The 21,453-nt window shown below is 42.8% G+C and overlaps 1 protein-coding gene across 2 annotated transcripts in view; it reads left to right on the top strand.

Annotated features, from left to right (window-relative positions):
* Positions 1 to 21,453, top strand: part of CEP57L1 (centrosomal protein 57 like 1) — a 66,386-nt gene that overhangs the window by 932 nt on the left and 44,001 nt on the right. The window lies entirely within an intron of this gene.

Below are 21,453 nucleotides of genomic sequence, written 5' to 3'. Positions count from 1 at the left end.
GCCTCACCGTTGGCGTCAGTGGGAGGCCTTGAGCCTCACCGTTGGCGTCAGTGGGAGGCCTTGTGCCTCACCGTTGGCGTCAGTGGGAGGCCTTGTGCCTCACCGTTGGCGTCAGTGGGAGGCGTCGTGCCCCACCGTTGGCGCCAGTGAATGGAACAGTACCTCAAGGGCCAGATAAAGGCAAGCAAAGGGCCGCAGTTTGGAGACCACTGAACTAGATCATCGCCTCCCTTTTGCCGTGGCGCTATCAGGGCTTAAAATTTGGAGTCTAGACCTACTAGTCAGGCACAAACCTTACTCTCCACCAGTTGCCCCACCCAACCTTGCCCAGATCTGCCTCCAACCCCGCCCCCAACCACGCCCCCTTAAAGCTTATGAAATTACATTTTTCTTTAGAATAAAGAGTCCAAAATATAAAAAACTGCAATTATAACTTTATTATGTCAATTTAAGCATAACAGATATGGCTTAATAGCAATAGGGTGCAATCAAAATATCAGGTTTTACAGCTTTAAACCTGTAATAAACATTTTGTATTTTTTTTGTTTATCTCCTGCATCTTTAAAAAGAGACTTTAGTAACTAAAATCTCTTTTAAAAGATGTATGCTTAGTTTACAGGAGTATAGCATAAGAAAAAGTGCTTATTTTGATGCACAAAAAACATGGAATAATAGTTACTGTAAATGTATTTTTTCATCTCCAGCAGCGACCTTAGAGAAGTGTGACATTAAGAAAAAAGTGCCTCTTTTGATGGCCAAAAAACATTGCATAAAATAAATAACAATAGTAAACATTTTGCATTTTTTATCTCCAGCATCTTATTAAAAGAGAGCTTAGAGAAGTAGTGCATTAACCACTTCCAGACCGGACACTTTTACCCCCTTCCTGACCAGGGCAATTTTCAGCTTTTAGCGCTATCACACTTTGAATGACAATTGCGCGGTCATGCAACACTGTCCCCAAATTAATTTTTTACCATTTTTTTGAGATAGATAAAGCTTTATTTTGGTGGTATTTATTCACCGCTGGGATTTGTATTTTTTTGCTATGTAAATGAAATGTCCAAAAATTTTGAAAAAAAGTGTTTTTTTTATAAAATTTTGCAAATAAATAATATTTCATCATAAATCTTAGCCAAAATTTATTCCGTTATCTTTTTAGTAAAAAAAAAAAAATCCAAATTAGTTTATAAGCAAAAATTATAATTTTTAAACATTTTTTTTTACATTTTTATTTTATTTTTTTATATTATTATTTTTTATTTTTATTTTTATTTTTTACATACTGTCACCCTAGCAGTACAGTGTCACCATGGTGACACTGTACTACTTGTGAGGGGTGATGAAGATTTTTTTTTTTTTTTTTACACTGATTGCTTTTACACCCATATAGGATGTAAAAGCAATCATTTCTCTTTCTCTCTGTGTGCATTCATGCACTCATTGAGAAGAACTGAGTGAGCTGTGATTGGTCACATCCTTTCACATGGTACAAGGCTTTTGTGAATAGCCTTGTACCATGTGACCTCTGTGATCATTCACAGATTTCACACATAGTAAGCAATGATGTCACAAGTGACATCTTGCTTACTACTTTGCATGTGATCACTGATTGGCCAATCAGTGATCACATGATCGGGACCTCGTACAGAGGTCCTGTCCGACGATCGGTGTTTCACTGTGTCCGGAGGACACAGCGGGCACCGGATCGCGGTGCTGCGCGCTCCCAGGGAGCGCTCACAAGCAGGGTGCGGGGAGGCCGTTTATTGACGGCCACCCGACCCTGCAGTGCCACTGTCCGGCCGTTTATATACAACGGCCGGTCGGCAAGTGGTTAAGAAAAAACAAAACAGTGCTTACTTAGATGCCAAAAAACATGGCATAACAATAGAAAACATTTTAACAAAGATGTGCTAATCGAGCAGCCATGGTTTTGTGTTGTACAGCAGGACCAAGACTTGTTTAATACCCTTTTTCTGATGCAATATACCACTTCAATGGCTGCGTATGGATTGCAATCTATTCAATGAAAAAAAAAAACACCCAAAAAATAATTTTTGGGATGCCAAAAAACAGTAGGAAGCCAGTTTCACATCAAGATTTGCCATGGTTTTCATTGTACAGCAGGACCAAGACTTGTGTAATACCCTTTTTCTGATGCAAAATACCACTTCAAAGTGGTGGAGAGCGGGCCTCGTGTCCCCCAGGGCGGTGGAGAGCGGGCCTCGTGTCCCCCAGGGCGGTGGAGAGCGGGCCTCGTGTCCCCCAGGGCGGTGGAGAGCGGGCCTCGTGTCCCCCAGGGCGGTGGAGAGCGGGCCTCGTGTCCCCCAGGGCGGTGGAGAGCGGGCCTCGTGTCCCCCAGGGCGGTGGAGAGCGGGCCTCGTGTCCCCCAGGGCGGTGGAGAGCGGGCCTCGTGTCCCCCAGGGCGGTGGAGAGCGGGCCTCGTGTCCCCCAGGGCGGTGGAGAGCGAGCCTCTCCTTGTGTCCCCCAGGGCGGCGAAGAAGAGGTCGGAAACCGGAAGTCGGCTTCACAACGAGGCTTGGAGTGCAAGTGGAACGCAAATCGATCCCCGGGGCCTGGGGATTTCATTGCAAGCCACCCATCCATCTGTGCTCGCCACAAAGGGATTTCCCCTCGCATTTGGCGAGCGGAAATTTCAAGCCCCGCGTTAGATCAGTCCCTTCCTTTTGCCGTGGCGCTAGATCAGCGCCTTCCTTTTGCCGTGGCGCTAGATCAGCGCCTTCCTTTTGCCGTGGCGCTAGATCAGCGCCTCCCTTTTGCCGTGGCGCTAGATTACCCCCTTTTATTGTGGGCATGGGTTACCCCCCTACTGTGGCACTAGATGACCTGCTTTTATTGTAGAAATATATTACCCCCTTTATTGTGGGAATGGATTACTTCCTTTTACTGTGGAGCTAGATTCCCCCTTCACCTTTCTGTGGAGCCAGATTATCCTCTTCATTGTGGAGGTTGATTATCTCCTGTGACTTTGCGTGGCGTCAGACCCCAGGCCTTCTCACCAACTCGTGACCAAAGGACCAGCTGATCTCACACCACGCTGTCACTTGTGTAACAATGCCACTCTCAGCTGCGGCCTGCATAAAGATTTTCTAGCTCGCGGCACCACAATCTATGTGCCAGCAGCCTGAGAGCGATTGTTACTGGGTCAGGTTAATTACGCAATTAACCCTTCACACTGCCACCACCACCTTTTTACAGGAGGAAACTCACAAATCTTAGCAGTAACACTATAATATTAAGAAAAGCGACTGTAATACACCCTGTCACCACAGACAGATGTATTCAAAGATTTATTACATACAGTAGCACTCTTCAGAGACAGGAATTCTTTAGTTTGCATTTAAAGCTTTAGAGACCGTTCAACACTTTTCAGAAAATAGGATTTATTACTAAAAAGGTCAAAATGGTGCAATTAAAATATTTACAGAAAAAGATGTAACAAAGATATAAAGAGAGCAATAAAACAACAGAGAAATAAAAGTTCAGAAGGCAGAATACTTGCAAAAGTCCTTGGTTTGAGCAGAGTCCAATTGTCCAAACAAAAGGCTGCCTTGGCTCTCAAGTCTCTTATATGGTTCCTGATGGATTTTAAAGGAGAGCTACTTTTTCTCCAGGCTGTCAGTCTTTTTCTATCATCTCAAAGGGGTGTCGCCTGAGAATAAATGACCAATCGTCATTAGGCGGTAACCAAGGTTATGACCAAATCCCTTACAATTTCATACTAACGTCGATAACCTTCAGTAGGTACAGGTAGCATCCTAGCAAATGGCAGATTAATATTTAGAATTTATATTCCAAATGCAAAGGTACCAAACATAGCGTACCCTTGTCACTCAGGATAAAAGAAATTGCTTTCTACTCTCTTGTAGGTGTTAACATAGGGATGTAAGGTCTCATGTGACTCATATTAAAATGACCTATCCGAATATATATTTTATATTAATGTGACCAGTTCCTGCTGAAGTTTCTGAATTGTATGAAAAATGACTCATGTGGAATGTACGTTTTATGGCATGCCCTAGCTCTAATGGCCTAACAGGTCATGACTGACTGAGTTACTGTTATTGTTTTACGATCAGGCAGAGGAAAGTGGTTTTCAAGCAGAAGCCCTGGAACCAGACTAATTAGTGGTTTACAGCCATGGAGCTCATCTAGCTGTGTTTTATTTAGGATAAGAAGCTCTTTTGACCTCCGTTCACTTAGACTCGCATTCCATTGAAAAGGGAGGACAGGAGAAACAACATGGCTGTGACCTAACAAGATGTCTTGTCATGTACAGCATCCATGCCTCTATTGCGCACAATCGTCACACCCCCCCTACTGTGAAGTTGGATTACCCTATTTATTATGGAGCTGGACTACCCTCTTTTTTGTGGAGACAGATTAAATCCCTTAGTATGGAGCCAGATTATTGTAGAGCTCGATTGCTTCCATTTACTGTGGAGCTGGATCCTCCCCCTTGGTGTAGAGCGAGATGCACGCCTCCCTTGGTGTAGAGCGAGATGCGCGCCCCCACCCCCATGGTGTAGAGCGAGATGCACCTAACTTACTGTGAAGCTAGATCCACCACTTTACTGTGTTTATCATGGAGCTAGATTACCTCCTTTTGCTGTGGAGCTTGATTCCTCCTTACCCCTTACAGTGGAGCCAGATTAACCTCTACGTTGTAGAAATAGATGATTCCCTTTATTGTGGAGATCGATAACACACCCCCATCCCTACCGTGAAGCTAGATTACCTCCCTTATTGTGGAGACAGATTGCCCCATTTATTGTGGAGCTACATTACCCCATTTAATTAAAAAAAATCTTGTGAGCAGCTATTCTAAGTGCAAATACCAAATAATATCCTGTGTAAATAATTGTGAATTGCTCACACCATACACATACAAATTTCTGAATTAATTTGTAAATAGCAATGTGGTGCTGGTCTCCACTATCAATAAATAAACAACTTAAATCATCAATTACAACAAATGTACTATTGTATAAGTGTCCATGCAGAATCCGTGGTTATCTTGCATCCACTGTTATGTAAAAATGGAATGCTCCTCAGTTCACCTCGTGTGATATATCCAAAAACAGTATGTGTACACCTCTGCCGGTTGTGCGCTCACCTTATGTATATGACCAGACCTCTAAGTCAGGTCATATATAGCATGTGTCCCTTATTTGGACTGAGGTGAGATGGTAGTGCTGTCCTGTGAGTTTGGGTATCCTTCACTGTCCTAGTAATCCTCCTCCATCAGATCAAATGCCAAATAGATAACCAAAATATAGTGCTTTATCCTTAAAAAAACATTTATTTTAAAATATGCAGTATTACACTCGCATGTAAAATGTAAATTTGCGCTATTTGCAAAAATAACTCCTCCAGAGTGCCGCTAGCGGTCTTGTTTAGCCTTTTTTCTTACACAGCCAGCTGACAGCTCTCTCCACAGCTTGCCGATCATCGTGACGTCAAAGCCCCTTCACTACGTGTTGCGCCACAGGGTCACATGGCTTCATCAGGGAGAATGATTGGACGGCACAGCACTCATTATATATATATATATATATATATATATATATATATATATATATATATATATATGCCTCAGCGCCATTTTGTTGTGGTCTGTGTGGCGGTGGCCATATTTCTTTAGCCCGCTGTATAGTGGATGGATTCCGATACAATTTAACTGTGCCAGAAACTATTTTAAATTTGATTACCAGTCTATATTACTGGCACTTCTCAATCCAGTGCATTCTATGTTGTCCTAAATCCTGCTAGCTCGGACCATTTATATAGTTAATATGTGTTACCTCTGCCTGTACCATAAGCATGGTTTCTACTACCACCCTAAATTATACTCCATAATTTTAAATCCGCATATATGCATACATCCAAGGGGTTAAGTACGCAATGCATAGGGGAGGGACTTTGATGTCATGACACTCAGCAAGCAATGGAGAGAGCTATCAGCTGGATATACTGCATATTTTAACCACTTGCCAACCACCCTATAGCAGAAATACTGCTACAGGGTGGCAGCGGTGCGCAAAATCACGTGTGTGAATGTGTGTGTGTGTGTGTGTGTGTATATGTGTGTGTATATATATATATATATATATATATACACACACACACAAAGTGGGGCAAAAAAGTATTTAGTCGGCCACCAATTGTGCAGGTTCTCCCACTTAAAAAGATGAGAGAGGCCTGTAATTGGCATCATAGGTAGACCTCAACTATGAGAGACAAAATGAGAAAAAAAATCCAGACAATCACATTGGCTGATTTGGAAAGAATTTATTTGCACATTATGGTGGAAAATAAGTATTTGGTCAATATGAAAAGTTCATCTCAATACTTTGTTATATATCCTTTGTTGGCAATGACAGAGGTCAAACGTTTCCTGTAAGTCTTCACAAGGTTGGCACACACTGTTGCTGGTATGTTGGCCCATTCCTCCATGCAGATCTCCTCTAGAGCAGTGATGTTTTGGGGCTGTCGCTGGGCAACACGGACTTTCAACTCCCTCCAAAGGTTTTCTTTGGGGTTGAGATCTGGAGACTGGCTAGGCCACTCCAGGACCTTGAAATGCTTCTTACGAAGCCACTCCTTCGTTGCCCGGGCGGCATGTTTGGGATCATTGTCATGTTGGAAGACCCAGCCACGCTTCATCTTCAATGCCCTTGCTGATGGAAGGAGGTTTGCACTCAAAATCTCACGATACATGGCCCCATTCATTCTGTCCTGTACATGGATTAGTTGTCCTGGTCCCTTTGCGGAGAAACAGCCCTAAAGCATGATGTTGCCACCCCCATGCTTCACAGTAGGTATGGTGTTCTTTGGATGCAACTCAGCATTCTCTCTCCTCCAAACACGACGAGTTGTGTTTCTACCAAAGAGTTCTATTTTGGTTTCATCTGACCATATGACATTCTCCCAATCCTCTTCTGGATCATCCAAATGCTCTCTAGCAAACTTCAGACGGGCCCGGACATGTAATGGCTTAAGCAGGGGGACACGTCTGGCACTGCAGGATCTGAGTCCCTGGCAGCGTAGTGTGTTACTGATGGTAGCCTTTGTTACGTTGGTCCCAACTCTCTGCAGGTCATTCACTAGGTCCCCCCGTGTGGTCCTGGGATTTTTGCTCACCGTTCTTGTGATCATTTTCACCCCATGGGGTGAGATCTTGCGTGGAGCCCCAGATCGAGGGAGATTATCAGTGGTCTTGTATGTCTTCCATTTTCTAATTCTTGCTCCCACAGTTGATTTGTTCACACCAAGCTGCTTGCCTATTGCAGATTCAGTCTTCCCAGCCTGGTGCAGGTCTACAATTTTGTTTCTGGTGTCCTTCGACAGCTCTTTGGTCTTCACCATAGTGGAGTTTGGAGTGTGACTGTTTGAGGTTGTGGACAGGTGTCTTTTATACTGATAAGTTCAAACAGGTGCCATTGATACAGGTAATGAGTGCAGGACAGAGGAGCCTCTTAACCACTTGCCTACCAGGCACTTATACCCCCTTCCTTACCAAGCCAATTTTCAGCTTTCAGCGCTGCCGCACTTTGATTGACAATTGCGCGGTCATGCAACATTGTACCCATATGAAATTTTGATCATTTTTTTCTCACAAATAGAGCTTTCTTTTGGTGGTATTTAATCGCCACTGGGCGCTTTACTTTTTGCGCTATAAATTAAAAAATGCAAAAAAATTTGAAAAAAAAAAAAGTTTATTTGTTTCTTTTATAAAAATTTTCAAACAGGTATTTTTTCTCCTTCACTGATTTGCGTTGATGAGGCGGCACTGATGGGCACTGATAGGCGGCACTGATGGGCACTGATAGGCAGCACTAAAGGGCACTGATAGGCAGTACTAATGAGGTGGCACGGATAGGCGGCACTGATAGACAGCACTAATTAGGGGTCACGGATAGGCGGCACTGATATGCAGCACTGATAGGCGGCACTGATAGGTGACACTGATGATGGGTACTGATAGACGGCACTGACTGGCATCACTTCTGGGCACTGACTGGCGGCACTGACTGGCACAACCCCTGGGCACTGACTGGTGGCACTGACTGGCAGCACTGGTGGGCTGCACTGGTGGGTGGCACTGGTGGGCAGCACTGGTGGGTGGGCACAGGTGGGTGGCACTGGTGGGCACAGGTGGGTGGCACTGGTGGGCACAGGTGGGTGGGCACATGTAGGTGGCACTTCTGGGCACATGTAGGTGGCACTTCTGGGCACATGTAGGTGGCACTTCTGGGCACAGGTAGGTGGCACTGCAGAGTGGCACAGGTGGGTGCACTGCTGGGCACAGGTGGGGGCACTGCTGGGAACGGGTGGGCGGGGCTAGTGGGCGCACTGCTGGGCGGAACTTGCGGGTGTCACTGCTGGGCACCGATCATCAGGGCACTGATCATCAGTGCCCTGATGATCGGTGCCGATCCCCGCTCTGACAACTGCCGGTTCTCGGCAGTACTTTCCTCACGATCTGACAGCGTGAGGAAAGTGCAGCCGAGAACCGGCACTTGCCTTTCCCTGTGATCAGCGTGTCATTGGACACCGCTGATCACGTGGTAAAAGGCCGGTGGGATCGGCCTTTCACCACATCACGTGATCAGCTGTGTCCGTAGGACACAGCGATCATGGAGATCGCCGGGTGCGCGCCCCCTGGGGCGCGCAGGAGAGCGCGTTCTGGGAGGACGTCATATGACGTCCACTCAGAACTGGCCGGCCGCGGTGAAGCCGTCATTCGGCTATGCGCGGTCGGCAAGAGGTTAAAGAAGAAGGTACAGGTCTGTGAGAGCCAGAAATCTTGCTTGTTTGCAGGTGACCAAATACTTATTTTCCACCATAATTTGCAAATACTTTCCCAATCAGCCAATGTGATTGTCTGGATTTTTTTTTCTCATTTTGTCTCTCATAGTTGAGGTCTACCTATGATGCCAATTACAGGCCTCTCTCATCTTTTTAAGTGGGAGAACTTGCACAATTGGTGGCTGACTAAATACTTTTTTGCCCCACTGTGTGTGTGTGTCTGTGTATATATGTGTATGTGTGTGTGTATATATATATATATATATATATATATATTTTGCATTTCCAGGTAGGGGGCCCTATCCGTGCCGCCATTCGTGGCCGCAGCTGCCAATCACCGGGTCCTGGCTGGTAATTACTCGCTGGCGTCTGGTGATTTCCGAGGATCTCCGACAGAGAGAACTGTTTTGTTTACTAACAGTTCTCCTCTCTGTCAGCTTGGGAACACTGCTGTGGACGGGTGTGCATGGCACAGCCTTCCACAGCAGTGTGATTACAGTGAATCACACACACACTGCCCCCTAGTAAAACACTCCCAGCACACAGTTAACCCTTTGATCGCCCCTTATGTTATCCCCTTCCAGCCCAGAGCTATTAGTAAAGTGTCAGTGCTTCTTCTTTTTCTTTTTTTTTAGCATTGATCACTCTAATGGTGTCACTGGGGATGTCAGTGACATCAAGTCTGTTCCCCCCAGTGTCAGAATGTCCTCCACAGTCCCGCTCAAGTTGCTGATCGCCACCATTACTAGTAAAAATTAAAAAAAAAATTCCAGTGTTTATAGCTCCATTTGTAAATGCTATAACTTTCACGTAAACCAATTAATTTACACGTATTGGGTTTTTTTCAGCAAAGACATGTAGCAGAATACATTTTGGCATACATTTATGACAAAATTAGATTTTTTTTTAATTGTTTTACTGGACATGTTTAATAGCAAAAAGTAAAAAAAATGTTTTCTTTGTTTTTCTTTTTTTTTTCTTTATAGCACAAAAAATAAAAAACACACAGGCAATCAAATACCACCTAATGAAAGCTCAATTCATGGGAAAAAAGGACGTAAATTTCTTTTGGGTGCAGTGTTGCATGACCATGCAGTTGTCAGTTAAAGTAACGCAGCGCCGTAATGCCAAAAAATGGCCTGGTCAGGAAGGGGGGTAAATCCTCAGGAGGGAAAGTGGTTAAAATAAATGTTTTTGTAAGGATAAATTACTATATTTTGGTTATCTTTTTGGCATTTGATCTGATGGAGGAGGATTACTAGGGCAGTGAAGGATACCCAAACCCACAGGACAGCACTACCATCTCACCTCAGTCCAAATAAGGGACACATGCTATATATGACCTGATTTAGAGGTTTGGTCATATACATAAGGTGAGTGCACAACCGGCGGAGGTGTACACGTATTGTTTTTGGATATATCACACGAGGTGAATTGAGGAGCATTCCATTTTTACATAACAGTGGATGCAAGATAACCACGGATTCTGCATGGACACTTATACAATAGTTTATTTGTTGGATAATTTAAGTTGTTTATTTATTGATTGTGGAGCGTGGCACCACATTTCTATTTAAAAATATATTACCCATTTTATTGTGGAAATAAATACCCCCCTCCTTTACTGTGAAGCTGCTTCCTCCCTGTACTGTTGAGCTAGATTACCCGATTTGTGGACCTAGATTACCTTCTTTACTGTGGAGCTAGATTCCAAAATTACCACCACAGCGTTGTTCAGAGGGGCCTTCCTCAGTCTTTCAGCATACAACAAAATTATGAAAGTTTGTTTTCTTGCCATGGATATTATTTTTATTAAACAGAAACCTCTGCTTCCCTTGCCTAATTAAGTGTTCTTGAATGGCAAGACCACTTACTGTTATCTCACATATATATTCTTATTATTATAGCCAAATTTACCACCCTAACTCCTCCCACAGTTTTTATACTACATAGACAGTTATATACCGAAACGTGCGGATTGTTCCCGATTAGTGTGCTATTACTTTGTGGAACGTTTTGCCGAATGGTTCACGAAATATCGGCGTTTTTGTGGTGAAATTGGTCCCATAGGAATGAATGGCGGAATGTTCAAAACTAGAGTGGGAGCTGACAAAAGCTAGAGTGGGAGCTGAAAAATCAGGGCATGATTTCTAAACTGCCATCACTCCCTCATTTTCAAGCCCACCTACACAAATCTTATATCAAAACGTTCAGCTATCCCTGCTGCCACTGCTAAGCCATAGTTCTGATAGTTTTCACAATATGACCATTTGTTTGCAACTCACACCGCCCATTGACATTTTAAACTACTGGTGGAGGCAGGAACACTTCACACAATTTCCCCAGAAATTGTAGCTTTTCTCGTTAATCCCAGTGATGCTCAATAATTTATGTCTCATATAATGTATTGAAATCAGCAGTATAGCATGAATCAAGACATGAATTTGTAATATACACTTTGATCTAAAGCATATTAAACAAGTCATGCAAAATGGGATATATTACTCTAATGTGATTGCTAGAGGAAATATATCTAACAGTTGGTTCCATTAAAGGTGCATACCAGTGCTGGGCTCTTGTTAGTGATATCATCTTTGGGTATTATTATACGTTATTTATATAGCACCAACAGTTTGCGCAGCACTTTACAATATAAAGGGAAACAGTACAGTTACAATACAATAAAATACAAGAGTGTTAAGTGGGCCCTGCTCATAAGAGCATACAATCTAATAGGGTGGGGTAGGTGGTACAAAAGGTTATAACTGTGGGGGATGAGGGGAATGGAAGTGATAAGCGTTTAGTTGATAGGCTTCCCTGAAGAGACAAGTTGCCCCCCTTTACATCACACAGTGCCCCCATTATAGGACCCCCATCACAACACAGCACCTCTTAACATAACACAGTGCCCCTTTTAATGCAAGCCTTCCCCTGCACAGTCCTATGGTACCTTAGGCAGAACAGAGGCACGAATCCTTCTGGGGTGTCCTCTCCTGGGCCTCCAGCCCACCACCGATGTCATCCTCATAGCGGGTGGGTGTGGGAGGAGCTGCAGATCGGGATTGAGGGGTAGAGCTGCCCAAATTATTATGGTAAGTGGGTGATTGCCTGGCTTGCTAATATGAAAAGACTCCCACTTTCTGTCTCAAGCTGCAGAGAGCGGAAGTCTTTACATATAAAAAAGCTGGGTAATCGCCAGCTCCCACCCCTCAGTCCTGATCTGCATCTCCCCATACCCCGCCCACTGTGAGGATGACATCGGTGGCTGAGTGAGAGACCCGGAAGAGGATACCCAGCCGTGGCATGGCTGAGGTGCAGACAGGACTGTCCCTCGGTCTGGTTCCATACCGTGATCTGCCATTTAGTGACCACTGGTCTATGATTACACCAAGTACCCTATCTTGAGGAGAGGGACTGATAGTTGCATTATTGATCTTGATGGAAAAGTAATGGAGGGGGGCATGAACAGGGGGACTATTATCTGTTCGATTTTAGGAAGTTTTAGTTTAAGGAAGTGGTGCGACATCCATGCTGATATGTCAGTAAGTTAGTTATGCGAGAGGAGACTGAAGGAGTGAGACGAGGAGCAGAGAGATTTGGGTGTCATTGGCAAAGAGGTGGTGTTTGATGCCATGGTAGGTTATTAGGTGACCAAGGGAGGTGGTGTAGATAGAGAAGAGGTCCAAGAACAGAGCCTTGGGGGACCCCTACAGAAAGAGGAAGTGGAGAGGAGGAGACAGAGTTATAGGTAACACTGAAGGAGCGCTGTGATAGGTAGGAGAAACAAGTTGACTATTGGAGGCCAAGGCAGTGGAGTTTATTCAGAAGGAGCAGGAGGTCAATAGTATCAAAGGCTGCAGCGAGGTCTAGTAGTGAGAGTATGGGGCAGTGGCCATTGGTTTTAGCAGTTAGTAAATCATTTAGTGAGTTTTAGTAGGCCAGTTACTGTGGAGTGCTGCTAGCGAAAGCCAGACTGTAAGGGGTCAAGAAGGTTTTTTTTTTTTTTTTTTTCAGTGAGGTAGGAGCTAAGATGGTTGTAGACTAAGTATTCTAAATTTAGAGGTGAATGGGAGCAAGGAGATGGGTCTTACATTATTCAGGTTGGTGAGGTCCAGTGAGGGATTTTTAAGCATGGGAGTGATCTGTGCATGCTTTAGTTGGGAGGGGAAGGTGCTAGTAGATAGGTAGAGATTTAAGATGTGAGTGAGAGAGCATAGGATAGAAGAAGAGGGTGACCGTAGTAGATGCAAGAGAACAGGATTCAGGGGAAAATTGTTTAGGTGGGCATCTGAGAAAAGTATGGTGCCCTCTTCAGTAGTAGTCAGCTCAAAAGAGGAAAATCTGTACAGTGGAGGTCTCTGCACGTATTGTATCAATTTTGCCTTTGAAGTGATTGGCGATCTTTTGGGCAGTGAGTGAGTTAGTGGATAAAGGGGGTGGAGAACAAAGCGGATAGTTAAAGGTAGCGAAGACCTGACGAGGACTGGATGACAAGATATTAATAAGAGAGATAAAGTAGGTTTGTTTGGCAGCATGGAGGCAGGAATTGTATTTTAGGAGGGCAGATTCATATAGGGTAAAGTCCTGCAGGGATTTGGTTTTACTCCACAGTCGTTCAAGAGCACAACAACATCTCTTGAGATTTCTGGTGTTGTCAGTTTGCCAAGTTGGTAACCGTCGAGGCCTGATTCTTCCTGTAGTTAGATGAGCAAGTGCTTCCAGTGAGGATGAGGGTGAACTGTTACAGACAGAGGTGGCCAGGTTAGGACAGGAAAGGGGGGAGATTTTGTCATAGAGATGGTCAGTAGCAGAATAGAGAAAAGAAGGGTTAAAGTGGCAAAGGTTTCTCAAATGTATGCTGGTTGCAGACAAGGATACTGTGAAATTTGATGAAATTATGATCAGAGAGAGGAAAGGGGGTGCTGACGAGGTTGCCAGGAGTGCAGAGATGGGAAATCCAAGGTCAAGGGTATTACCACTGGAATGAGTGAAAGTGTGTGTCCTTTTGTGTCAGGTCAAAAGATGGTTAGGTTGAGAAGTTGAGCTGTAGCTGGACTGTTAACCTCCCTAGCGGTATGATTATTTCAGATTTTTGGTGCTGAAAGCGGTACCATTATTTTGCATGGAAATATGTAGTTTTTTTTATTGTAGGCTGTAATTTTTAGGAATAACTCACTGAAATCTGTACGAACAAGAGTCTATTAAACATCCCGGGTATGATAAAATTTGAAACACGAAATCATTAATTATAATTTTAATAAATAATCATAAAAAATAATATAATAATAATACATTTAATTCAATAATATAATCAAACTGAAAACACTGAAATTTGAAATAGAGCGCCAAGTTCGCACATTGCTGAGCAAAGTCGCAAAATCGTTTTCAGTGTCTGATGACGAATTTCCCCACGAATCATCACTCAATTCTGCAAGTGGTTCTGATTTACTATCGCTGTTCTCTAGCTGATATAAACCCGCTTTTGACCTAAAGGGACGTTTTTTGGACGCCATGGATGTTTCTCAGTTTCCAGGCAGAAAGAACAGTAAAAATGCAGGCAGGGCACAGGACAAAGTAGTAGGGACAATATGTATGTGAAATGGGTTGAAACAGCAATGTTTTACTATGTAAAATTTGTTTGGAAAAAAATGACATTTTTTAAAAATTTTCATATTTCGCGGCGCCCGTACGTCCCGACGTCACAGGGACCGGAACACAGAAGCCGGATGCCGGCATCGGCCGGAGGAGATGGCCGGGGACGCTGCAGGGGACACATTGCGGGAGCGAAGGATAAGGTAAGCTCTGCAGGGAATCCCTATACAGCGCCGCATGGTAAGCCCGAGTGTAGCTTGGGGTTACCGCTTTTGGTACTGATATTTTACCCCAAGCTACACTCGGGAATACTGCTGGGAGGTTAACATTAACAGGGATGTTAAAGTCACTTAGAATGATAGTGGGTATGTCATGTACCTGATGGGAGACTGAAATGACGAGGTCGGCCTCACTTGTCACTAGTCCTGCCACCGCTGGAGAAGGGACAGAGGGAGTCTAGGACCCAGGGGAACAAGAGTGCCAGTAGTTGTTGTTTGCAGCTTTGCTGATGAAAACCTTGGAAGGCTGATGATCCTCTGATTTTGGCACAGTATCAGTAGGCAGAGCAGATTTTGCAGATTGCCAGGCATGCACCAGAGCAAGGCAGGTAGTGAGGACAAGAGACAGGAGCAATGTCATGGAATAGCCAGGGTCATCAACAGTCGGGCAGCACGGTACAGAATCAGAAGGAAAAGCCAAGGTCAGGAGCAGAGCCGAAGTCAGGAACCAGTATCAGGAGAGCAATCGGAGTCAGGTGAGGAACAAGCCGGGTCAGCAACAAAGGAATCATACAGGAACAAGCAGGACACGGGGGAGCTGAAGACCAGTCAGCACTGAACATGAGCAGAGACACTCCTTAAATAGGCCGTCTGGTACCAATCTTCGCTGTGCATGATCGCGCATTTCCGGTCATGATTCGTCTTGCCGGAAATCCCTTACAGGGTATTTCAGAGGAGAGAATGTAGGGTAGCCAGGCAGAGAAGTAATTAAAATGTGGTACTGGTCCAGGAAGCTGATAAATCACTGCAATCCTCAGAGAAATTGGAGAAAACAAATTAATACAGTGTGTCTCAAAAGAAGAGCGGGATAGAAAGGGAGGAGTAGGAAGGAAGGTGCTCTGTGGGGATAGAAAGGAAGCCAACTCCACCTCCTTTCTGTCCACTTGATCTCGGTGAGTGAATCTAGTGGAGGCCATCATGGAGAGGGGAGCAGGAGAAACCGAGTCAGAAGCTTGAAGCCAGGTTTCAGTTATGGCAAGTATGGTAAAGCAATGGGAGATAAAAAGGTAATGCACAGATGTGAGCTTGTTACAGACTGTGCATTCCAGAGGGCACATGAGATTGGGGGGCTGGTTTTTGGAAGCAGGGGGATAGAAATTAAACCAAGTACATTGTGGCTGCTGCTAGAGGAGGAAGAGTGCCGGATAGGGCATTTGCAGTTCTAAAATGGAGGGCCAGGATTGGGGAAAATGTCCCCAGAGATTAGGCGAAGTAGGGTGAGGAAAGTAAGATGGGAGCAGGATGTATATGAGAGCACATATCTCACTGCCCTGGTGTTTGTTTCAGTATTTGTAAAAGGTGATGGGTGCAGTAAAAGGGAGAGGGTAGGAGTGAGGGTAATATGTATAGCATAAGGGTTAGAGATGAGGGGTAAAGTAAGGACAATCTGAGGCCAGAGAACACTAATGTGAAAAGGAAGAGTAGAAGGAGCATATTAGTAAGAATCAGATTTCACAGGAAATTAAATATCAAATGCTGGCTTGTTTGCCGTCCTTCCAGAGTGGAGCTGACTTCTTATATACAATGAATAAAGTGTTCCATGCAGATAAAAAAATATTCAAGCTTTCAATTTTTTTTTTTTTATTATTAAAATGACAAACATGTTATATCTACCTGCTCTGTGCAACGGTTTTGCACAGAGTAGCCCCAATTCTCTTCTGGGGTCCCTAGCTGATGCGCTTGGCTCCTTCTCTTCTACGTGTGCCACTATAGGAAGCTGATTCCTATAGTGGCATACATGCAGGCTCTCTTCCAAGTCCTGTGGTCTGTGTCGATTGACACAAACAGCTAGGATCATCCCCGCCCCTGCTCCCTCATCATCATTGTTTTGTTTTTGTTTGTTTTTTTACCTTAAAGTGGTAGTAAAGTCTGTATTTTAACTTGTACCTACAGGTATGCCTATAATAAGGCTTACATGAAAGTACAGTGAATATATCCTAAACTTGCAGTGTTTAGGAGGTATTCACAGGAGATGTAGCCGGTGACATCACCAGCGCATGCGCTGCGAAGGACGGCATACTCATGCTGTCCCTTCAGAGCTCCATGCCGTGACTTTGACTCCCGTGCACATGTGCAGGATTGACATCATCACGGCTCGGCCATTCATACAGCTGGAGTCCGCAAACCCAGAAGGAGGACCGGATGAAGATGGAAGCCTTGTAAGTTGTGACAGTGCTTCACTGGAGGGCTTCGTTTTATGGCAAGTATGCCATAATGTGCTAGTATTAGGTATACTAGCACATTATAACATTAGCTTGCAGGTGGACTTTTTTGTTTTGTTTGCAGACTTTACTACCGCTGTAATGCATAGATAGAATTCATTAAAAAAAAAAAACTTAAGGCTTTAGAACCACTTTAAATTAGTTCAGGTGCAACAAAATCAATGTCTAAACGCATTTTTATTGGATGAACTTTGCACATGGATTTTATTGAACCTACATGTCATACTTTTTAACCCAACATTAAAGTGAATTTCGATTTTTAACTATTCCTGGGATTGTGATGCTATTGACTTCCACAGTTTGTTTTATTTGTGCTTGCTGTGGGGGCACCCAACAGGAGGGAGGGGCCAGGAGTGCTGGCGGGGGACCTGAGAAGAGGAGGATCTGGGCTGCTCTGTGCAAAACCACTGCACAGAGCAGGTAAATATAGACATGTTTGTGTTTTTTTTAATATGCCTTGAGAATCACTTTTAATATATGAAATGATTGCACTTGACACTTTATGGAAATTTTCATGCAATATTTTTTTGCATGGTATTTGTAATATTTGCACATTGTTTTTCCAGGTTTTTGGACAGTTTATGAATTGGACTATTTTATGTTTTTTTTTTTTTTTTTAAATTTGCATGGTTTCTAGTAATTTGCACTGTTGTATTTTTTTTTTTGTTTGCCATATGTGTGCATTTTTGCAAGATTTTTGTGTTGTGCTTAGGCCAGCCCATTTATTTCAATGGGCTGTCTTATGCAAGAAAGTAGCACCACACCACATTGTACTTTTTCTACTATACATATGGCATGGCCATTAACATGATATGTGGGGGGAACCATTAGGAATTAATTGAACTGCTGTGCACCTGCAAATGGATTGCACTTTTATTGTGCATTGCAGGAACACACACAATTTTGCATGTGTTTGGCAAGGCAGTAATGTGAACCTAGCCTTTCTCTGGATTAAATGGCATGTTTGGGGAGAAGTGCTATACACATATGCACGGGTAAATGATGGTGCAAAAGCTGTCTTTGTTTACCCCAATATGGCCATGATTACAGCAGTTCACTTACATTGGTGGCTGTACACCGCATGTGTGGCAGCATGGGCCCCAGAAAGTGCTGTGAATTTTATGCCTGAGCACACAGGAGCTGCAAAGCATCTGTGTTCATGAGGCCAAACTATGTAACTATTTTAATACAGCTGTGAGGTTTTTATTATATTTTCCCAAATTGACTGTGTCCTGTTTTTTGAATAAACTTTTGTAGCAACAAATTTTATTTAGTAATCTGGTAAAGTTTAGTTTGAAATGCAAAGTGTATTCATACCTTTGCTAAATATTTCAATACCGGGTTCAACAACAAAGAGTGAGCGCTTAGAGAGGGAAGCAGCTATCACAAAATTGGTGACAAGCCAAAAATTAATGAACAAAATGAATGGATGCAAAGCTTAAATAAAGTGCGTAAGAGCTATAAATATCAATATAAATACATTCATCAGTGGAAAACTTAACTTAAAGTGTTGGACCCTGCATTCACTATATCTGGTCTCCCACAGTACACAGAACATGGAAGTGCAATTATGTTAGTAAATATAAACTTAGAAATACCTTTTCTCATCAGCAGTTAGAGCAGTCTTGTGACTTCTATCAGTATTCAGTTGAGCACTGGTTAAAGCTTGTAGGAGGAGTTTTTTCTGTTCTAGGAGGATGCAAAACTCTTGACCTCTGTGTGGACAGTGCTGATTGGCCCTGTGTTGATCACATGCACTCTCCCAAGGAAAAAAAACCCTCTCTAGCAATACACACTAAACTGAGCATGGGCAAACATCATTGGCCACAGACGGCCAACGATCCTCCTTTGCTGCCAGTTCCACCGTCTTCACTCTACTTCTTTACAGTAAGAATGTTGGAGTTTTTTTGGAGGGGGGGGGGTTGTTTTTTTAATAAAGGTTCCTTTTTGTAACCCTTATTCTACTCTAATCAGCCCTAAATATCTCCTTTTAGTATCTGCCTTTCTTCAACTATTATTTTCCTACTGACCCTTTTTTGTGTTTCCGTTTTATTAATATTTAAACTATTTTTGTTTTGTATTTTTACACATTTAACATATATTTACAAATTTCCCATTTTTTAAAAAAGTGCAAAACTGGAAAAAAAAACACTTCAGTTGTAAATATCTTTTGCTTTATACCAGAATTCATGGTTTGTGGCATTTTAAACAAGACAAATTACAGACAGAATTATGCACATTTTATGTGCAGAACACTATTTTTAAACTAATCCTGCTCAAAAAAAGAAAATGCATTTTGTTTAGTTTGTCTAAGGATTGCGTAAAAAATAATTGTTGGAAGACAATATAATGAAAAGAGAGCCTATATATTACCTTGTTCTCTTTAGTAATGACAAAGTTATTGATGAATAAACAGGTCCATAGCAAAGATGTAAAAATTACTCCATAGAAATGAATAGGTGTGAGAGGCTAAATAGTTTAATACCATTGTCATGAAGCTTTGCTTTGCAACTGCAGAAAAAAATAATAATTTCTGGGAGAGGGTGATAACCTCTGTCGTCCTTCTTCCTTCTTCTTTTTTTTTTTCCTCCTGTCATCAGTGTCCCATTGGGAATATTGCCCTTCACTTGTCACATAGCCAAAACAGGAAGTGAGAAGAAATCCTTGCAAATTAAAACGAACCCCTTGCCCCAACACCCCCTGCCTCCCACCCTGGCCAAAACTGGTGTCTCAGATGGAAGAATTTCCTTCTATTGCTTTTCTAGGGACAACCCAAAATTTTATTTTACTGACACTTTTAATTATAATGGTAAATAGGACAAATTAGAGCGGGTGAATCTCCCTAACGTGGGACTCCTTTTACTAATTTTTGTCAATTTACTATTTGTTGAATGACCAAGGGATGCGTTTCCTCTCACCCAGAAAAAAAGTTAGTGGTTGTAAACCTCAGACATAAAATATGAACAAAGCATATCCCTCTGTAGTGTGTGCGTCTCAATTAAGAGTGTCATTTCTGTCTGCTGCTTCTTTTCTCCGTAATTTCTGACAAGTTTTCCTGACACCAAGAGAAAAACGTTGATGGAGAGGGAGCTGCAGCTGATTGACAGCCTCAGCTCCGTACCTATGAGCTGTATGGAGGAGGGTGTGTCCTTTTCCTTCCAATCAGCTCTCAGAGCTCTGCAAAGTGTTATTTATGTCCCCTTTTTTCTGAACCCTCAGACAAGCTTTAAAAAATTTTGGACTTTGAACGGATGTAGAGCAGAGAAGACTGCAGGAACAACTTAAGCAGAAGGTTTTATTTCATGGCTGTGTATCACCAGAGGCTAGTCACTTCACTGGGTATATGGAAGAGTTTGCAACCACTTTAGGGTGCATTATACAGCCAGAGCTACGCCCCCCTTCCTTGCCTTGTTCTAAATTAAAATACTCACCTGTCCAATGAATTCAGGGTTGTCACTTAGAATAGTGAAGTTTCACTTTAAATAGTGTTTGTTTTTAAATGCAAACAGCGTATCTGAACCTGACTTTGTACCAGCCTTTTGCAAGCCCTGTATAGCAGAGCACAGACTGAGGGAGGGAGAAGCACCACAAAGAGCCAGTTAGTTATGCTGTAGTGCAGGGATCATGTTGATAGTAGCAAGGATCAGAATGGCAGGGATGAGCTCATCAGTTTACTGCTTCTTCTTTTAGTGTCCATTCACAAGGTGGGAGTGGGGAGGAGACCTGTACGTACTATTGCAGAGAAAAATTGGGTCTCCACCTCTACCAACAGGGCTGTGCTGAGCAGTAGAGCTGTTTAAATCTCAGAACCTGGATGAACATAAATACAAATCCTTTTGGCAGAGTATGTCTTATACATTTAATTTGTTTTTTTAGCTGTTTGCATGGAGTTAAACTTTAATTTTGCTCTTCTTGAGGAAAACAATTGAGGCTGAAATACCATTCCTTAGGAGATTCTAGTAATTCTGCATATTCACTTTCGCAGAGAGAGAAAGCATGACATAAGCTTGTTTTTAATGAAATTCTCACACCATCTGCCTGAGATTAGGCAAGTTTCTATAATTGTCTGCGTTCCATGGAATGGCAGAAAATGCTTATTGCCGTGTTCCTACTTTTAATAAGGCAGATGGCCTGGCTGTTGGATTTAGCAGCAAAAGAAAATACATCAAACACTGTAAAAATAAAACTAACACATTAAATATGATGCACAAAGCAATTAAGGTTGTTTTTACAAGAAAATTTGAATAAGGCACTTTCCTCTATTTAATGATAAATTTAAAATGAGTCACGGCATGAATAATGGAAATGTAATCGTAGAGGGAATGCTAGATGTACACTTTGGTAGATCCTTCCTATCCCAATAATAATTCAGGTTGCTGCCCTTTGGTACATTGACCAAAATCCTCTCTACTATTGCTGTAATAAGGAGGAGATAATTATATTTGAAAATGAATTCTCTTTTGGTACCTTTTTTTGTTTTGTGTTTTAACTTCTGAATTGGGAGTTAAAAAGTAAAAATTTGGCATGCC

Source organism: Staurois parvus, unplaced genomic scaffold (genome assembly GCF_062004578.1).
Source record: "Staurois parvus isolate SC_StPar_1 unplaced genomic scaffold, SC_StPar_1.0 ptg000048l, whole genome shotgun sequence".
NCBI classification, from domain to species: domain Eukaryota; kingdom Metazoa; phylum Chordata; class Amphibia; order Anura; family Ranidae; genus Staurois; species Staurois parvus.
This window is presented reverse-complemented; position numbering and strand designations above follow the sequence as displayed.